The sequence below is a fragment of the Rousettus aegyptiacus genome, unplaced genomic scaffold, assembly GCF_014176215.1.
Source record: "Rousettus aegyptiacus isolate mRouAeg1 unplaced genomic scaffold, mRouAeg1.p scaffold_m13_p_9, whole genome shotgun sequence".
In the NCBI taxonomy this organism is placed as follows: domain Eukaryota; kingdom Metazoa; phylum Chordata; class Mammalia; order Chiroptera; family Pteropodidae; genus Rousettus; species Rousettus aegyptiacus.
This window is the reverse complement of record NW_023416312.1, coordinates 26119879-26126549: the sequence shown is the minus strand read 5'-3', so window position 1 is coordinate 26126549 and position 6671 is coordinate 26119879. Positions and strand designations below refer to the sequence as shown.

The following is a 6671-nucleotide window of genomic DNA, read 5'->3' as shown; positions in this document are numbered from 1 at the left end:
CCTTTACTAAGAACAGGACATCAAAAGCTTAAACAACAACAACAAAAAAGATTTGCTATAGCAAGATAGTAATGAACATTCAGGATACATAGGGACACATTGAGATAACAATGACTGAAAAGAGGAGGATTCAAAGATCCAAATTCTCAAAGGGAAATGGAGATAAGGCATGCACAAAAGAAAATATATGAATATATATAAATATATGTGCGTATGTATATATATACACACATATGTATATATGTATATATACATATATACCATAATATATGTAAATTAGGTGTGTGTTTGTATATACATATATATATATATACACATATGCCATATATATCATGGTAACCAAAGGCCAAATATTCAGAAATGAAGTTTAAAACAAAAAACAATAAGGACCAGAAGGAAAACACAGAAAACCCAACCAAAAAAAAACAAAAACAAAAAACAAACAAAAAATAAAAAGCAGACACACAAGGACAAGAAAGCCATGGAAACATTGAGCTACTAGAAAGCAAAACATAAAATGTTTATAGGAAAACCTCATATTTCAGTAGCACTCTAAATGTAAATAGACTGAACTCACCAATACAAAAGTTCAGAGTCGCAGAGTTGCAGAGTGGATCAAAAAACAGCACACAACAATATGCTGCCTCCAGGAGACACATCTCAGCTACAAAGACAAATATAGATTCAAAGTGAAAAGGTGGAAAATGATATTTCAAGCAAATGGCATTCAGAGAACAGTGGGAGGAGTGGTATCAATATCGGATGAAATAGATTTCAAAATAAAAAAGGTAAAGAAAGATACTGAGGGACACTTAATAATGATAAAGGAAACCATGCATCAAGAAGACATTACACATCACATATTAATATCTATGCTCCCAATCAGGGAGTCTTGAAATATGTAAAGCAATTACTAACAGAACTAAAGGGAGAAACAGACCAAAACACTATCATAGTAAGGGACCTAAATACCCCACTATCAGATATGGACAGATCATCTTAACAGAAAATCAATAAGGAAATATCCTTAAATGACACTTTATACCAACTGGAAATAATGAACATTTATAGAGCCTTCCATCACAAAACAGCTGTTTATACCTTCTTCCCTAGTACACATGGAACATTCTCAAGGATTGACCACATGCTGGGACACAGAGATAGCCTCAACAAATATAAGTGGGTTGAAATCATTCCAACCATATTCTCTGATCACAATGATTAGAAACTAAAGATCAACTGTAAAAAGAAAGCATGAAGAGCCACAAATACATGGAGATTAAACAACATGCTATTTAAGAAGAACCTGATCAGAGAAGAAATAAAAAAGAGAAATCAAGAGGGACATAGAAAAAAAATGTAATTATAGTACAACATATCAAAACTTTTGGGGCATGGAAAAAGCAGTCATAAGAGCAAAGGTAACATGATCACAGGGTTATCTCCAAAATACGAGCCCAAATTAACAACCTAATTTGAATTTTTTTAAGAAGCAGTGTTATGTTGTTAATTTGGAATGAGCCCAAATTAACAACCTAACACTGCTTCTTAAAAAAATTTAAAAGGAGGAACAAATGAAGCCTGAAGTAAGCAGAAGGAAATAGTCAAAACCAGAGCAGAAATAAATGAAATTGAAAACAGAAAACAACAGAAAAAATAAATGTAACGAAGGGTCGGTTTTTGAAAAGGTTAATAAAATTGACAAACCTATGGCTAGACTCACCAAGAAAAAAGAGAAAGGACACATATAAACAAAATCAGGGATGAAAGAGGAGAAATTATGAAAGATAATGCAGAAAAACAAAGGATCACACAAGAATACTATGAGAAAGTGTATAACACCAAATTTAATAACTTAGAAGAAATGAACCAATACTTAAAAGATACAACCTTCCTAGACTGAATCAAGAAAAACTGAAAAATCTAAATAGAGCAATCAGCAGTATGGAAATTAAAATGATGATCAAAAACCTACCAAAATGTAAAAGTCCAGGGCCAGATGATTTCACCACTGAATTCTACCAAATGTTCAAAGAGGATTTAATAACTGCTCTCCTTAAACTCTTCCAAAAAATCAAAGAGTAGGTAATACTTCCCAACTGATTTTATGAGGTCAATATTACCCTGATACCAAAACTTGATAAAGATAACACAAAAAAAGAAAACTACACACCAATATCTCTCATGAACACAGGTACAAAAATCCTGAACAAACTAGTGAACCACATAGAGCAACATGTTAAAAACATTATACACCATAATCAAGTGGGCTTTATCCCAGAGGCATAGGGATAGTTCAACATACAGAAATAGAATAATATTATACACCACATAAACAAATTAAAAAATAAGAATCATATGATCATATTAATAGATGTAGAAAAGGTCTTTAACAAGATACAGCATCCATTTATGACCAAAACACTTAACAAAATTGGTATAGTAGGAAAATATACTAATAAAATAAAGGCCATATATAGCACACCCTCGGCCAACCTTATACCTAATGGTGAAAAGCTAAAAATCTTCCCTCTAAGATCAGGAACAAGGCAAGGCTGTCCATTATCGCCAGTGTTATTCAATATAACATTGCAGGTCCTAGCAAGTGCAATAAGGCAAGAGAAAGATATAAAAGGCATCCAAACAGGAAACAAAGAATTCAAACTATCACTATTTGCCGATGCCATAATTCTCTATGTGAAGAACCTTAAAGACTCCACATGAACACAACTAGAAACAATTAGCAAAAACAGTAAAGTTTCTAGATACAAAATTAAATTTTTTTGCAGGTGGCGTTCAAAAATCCAAAGCGTTCCTATTCTCTAATAGCAAAGTTTCAGGAAAAGAAGTGGAAAAATTAATTCCCTTTGAAATTGCAACAAAAAAATAAAATACCTAGGAATAAATCGAACAAAACATGTGAAGGACTAATAAAATGAAAACTATAAGACCCTATTAAAAGAAATTGAAGAAGAAACAAAGAAATGGATTGGAAGAATCAACATAGTTAAAATGACCATATTACCTAAAGCATTTTACAGATGTAATACAATCCCCAACAAAATCCCAGTGACATTTTTTAAAGAAATTGAACAAAAAATCATCACATTAGAATGGAAGCTCAAAAGACCCTGAGTTGCCAAAGCCATTCTGAGAAAAATAAACAAGGCTGGAGGCATCACCTGCCTGACTTCAAATTATAATACAAAGCGACAGTAATCAAAACAGCATGGCATTGGCAGAAAAACAGACAAACAGACCAGTGGAACACAATCGAGAGTCCAGAAGTAAAACCATACTTCTATGGACAAATAATTTTCAACAAAAAAGACAAAAACATACAGTGGAAAAAGGAAAGCCTCTTCAATAAATGTTGCTGGGAAACTGGAAAGTCACCTGCGAAAACAATGAACTAGACTGTCTTCTATCACCACATACCAAAGTTAACTCAAAATAGATTGAGGACCTGAGTATAAGACCTGAAACAATAAAATGCATAGAAGAAAACATAGGAACTAAACTCAAGGACCTTGGACTTAAAGAGGTTTTATGAATTTGACCTCAAAGGCAAGGATAGTGTAAACAAAAATAAATGAATGGGACTACATCAGACTAAAAAGCTTCTGTACAGCTAAAATATAATCATCAACAAGGTAAAGTGACAACCATCTGAATGAGAACACATATTTGCACAGAACGCCTCTGATAAGGGCCTAATATCCAAATATATAAAGAACTCATAGATCTTAATAACAAAAAAATAAAAATAAAACAAATGATCCAATCAAAAAATGAAAAGAGGACCTGAACAGACACTTCTCCCAAGAAGACATACAAATGCCCAACTAACATACGAAAATATGCTCAGTTTCACTAGCTGTTACGGAAATGCAAATCAAAACCACAATGAGATACCATCTCAAACCTGTTAGAATATCTGTTATTAATGAAGCAAGTAATAACAAGTGTAGGAGAGGATGTGGGAAAAAAGGAATCCTCATACACTGCTGGTGGGACTGCAAATTGGTACAACCACTATGGAAAACAGTATGGAGGTTCCTCAAAAAACTAAAAATTGATCTACCATATGATCCAGCAATCCCTTTACTGGATATTTACACCAAAGGCTTGAAATCTCATAATGAAAAATATTTGCACACCAATGTTCATAGCAGCATTATTCACAGTGGCCAGGACATGGAAGCAACCAAAGTGTCCTATGATAGATGACTGGATAAAGAAGCTGTGGTATATATATATACAATGAAATATTACTCAAACTTAGAAAGAGATGAAATACTGCCATTTGAGCCAACATGGATGGATCTTGAGATAATCATGCCAAGCAAAATAAGCCAAACAGAAAACATTAAAAATCACATGATATCAGTTACATGCGGGATATAAACCTAAAAGCAACAAATGAACTGGACAAACAGAGGCTTATGCACATGGACAATAGAGTAGAGTTTACCATAGGGTAGAGGAAAGAAGGTATATGGGGTCAAATATATGGTGGTAGAAGGAATCCTAACTATGAGAGGTGAACACACAATGTTAAAATGTTAACCTGAAACTTACTGCGTTTTGTTATTCAATGTCACCACTAAATAAAATTTATTTTTTTATTTAAAAAAATAACAAAATGAAACCCCATTGACAACTGACAACAGTGGGAAACTAGACCGTTGAAACATTATGGGTGCCAAATTGGTGTACTTAAGCAATCAGGAAAGTAGGAAATAGATGAAACACCAGGAAATGTGCAAGAAAATGTGAAGCTCATATTGAAGGGTTAAAGATTATAGCTACAACATGGAGATGGGTCAGTGAGCATTTCCTACATCTTGCCTAAGTCTTAATATAATGAGATTTGGTTTAGGAACTAAAAAACATATCAAAGGTCAAAGGGAAAGGAAACAGCTCAGCGAGCACATTCTATGCCTAATAGGTTAAAGGAGAATTAAATATGCAGCCTAATTCCGTAAGCATACCAAGCACTGGTTTGCCAAGAGATAGGACTAAGACTGAACATCAAAGTCTCTTAATGATCACAAAGCAGAATCAGAGCAGTGAGACAAGGAAAGACATTAGGGAGGGGACTGGCTTCTATACACCAGGAGCTTACAAATTATGACTAATCCAAGTTTTTCAGTTGCGTTCTTATTGGTTTATCTAATTATGCAAGTAATGTACAAATACATTCTTGTAAAGATTTCAAACAATAAAAATGTATCTAGGAAAAATATTAAAATATTCTTTATACCTGCTTATCCCCAATCAGGTTTGTGTGTAAATATTTAAATGCACGCGTTCGTGCTTCTGTTATTTTTTTTCCCTAACAAAAAGAGGTTCATGCTCTTTATATTTATCTACAACTTGGGTGTTTTGTTTGTTTGCTAGTTTTGCATTTTATTACATAACTGTACATCTTGGACACATTTTCATATCAGCCCATATAGATTCTTTTATTTTACCTTATCACTACATAGTATTCCATAATATAAATGTGACTTTACTTAACCTTTCTCTTAATGGAAATTTAGGTCCTTTCCAGTTTTTCTCTATTATGAAGAACTGCTATTCTGATTATCTTTGAAAGCCTGTTGCAATATTTCTTTAGAAAGCATTGCAAAAATAGGATTTCTGAGTCAATAGGTATATGCGTGTGTTAGATATTTTGCTTTTTGCTGAAGACCCACTCTCCATCCTTTAGCTCCTTGTTCCTTGCCTGAGAAGACTGACTCATATAGACTGTAACTGTTGCCTTTCTTGCCTCTGGCTTTTGGTTGAGTTTACTACTGGGAGATGCTGACAGGAGATTGCAAGAAGGGAGGACAGTGAATTTGAGGTAGTTATTTCTCCCAGCACTCTTCCTGCCAGCATATTCTTCTACCCAAATATGGTTACGTCCTTCTACCAAAAGCCAAATTTCCTGGAAGAATGTCCCTCCATATGGCTCCAAGTTCTGTTCACCACTCCCTCCTCTTGCCCTCTCAGTCCTTGCTCTGGCCTGCCTCAGGTACTGTACCACCCTTGTTGGTTTCCCTAAACACTTATTGCATGTGCTAAATACCTTGTTGGAAAGTGCCATCTGTTTTGTGCCAGGACTCTAATGAATACCATGCATTTTAAATTTTGGTACATATTCCTAAATTGTCTACCAAAAAGCTATTGTCAGATTTCCTCCTACCAACAATACATGAAAGTGCCTAGTTAACCCACTTTGTGCGTACTGCTTGAAGGTTAAACAAGAGCTTAAAAAAATGGTTTGAGTCTATGGCCATGCCACCCTGAACAAGCCCAATTCTGTCTGATCTCATAAGCTAAGCAGGATCGGGCCTGGTTAGTACTTGGATGGGAGACCACCTAGAAAGACCAGGTGCTGTAGACATAAAAAATAAAAAATAAGGAATTTTAAGCTAACAAGTTCCTTACAATCTGCGAGGTCAACCAAGGGTTGCTTCACCTAAAAAAAATGGTTTGAAAGTTATTGACGTGCACAATAATGGTAAGTTCATCACGACGGGAAAAAGGTCAGAATTGCTCAAGATTTCACTCTCTCTGTATTGTTAAAGAACAATTGTAAAGCTGACCATGGACTTTCAGGCAGGATATCTATGTGACTTTAGCTCTCAAATCAAAAGTTTCTCTTTAAACTCCAGTACATC

General features: G+C 34.5%; 1 pseudogene; it reads left to right on the top strand.

Moving 5' to 3' along the window:
• The first annotated feature begins 6275 nt into the window (after positions 1-6275).
• Positions 6276-6394, top strand: LOC118607915 (annotated as a pseudogene).
• The last annotated feature ends 277 nt before the right edge of the window (positions 6395-6671 follow it).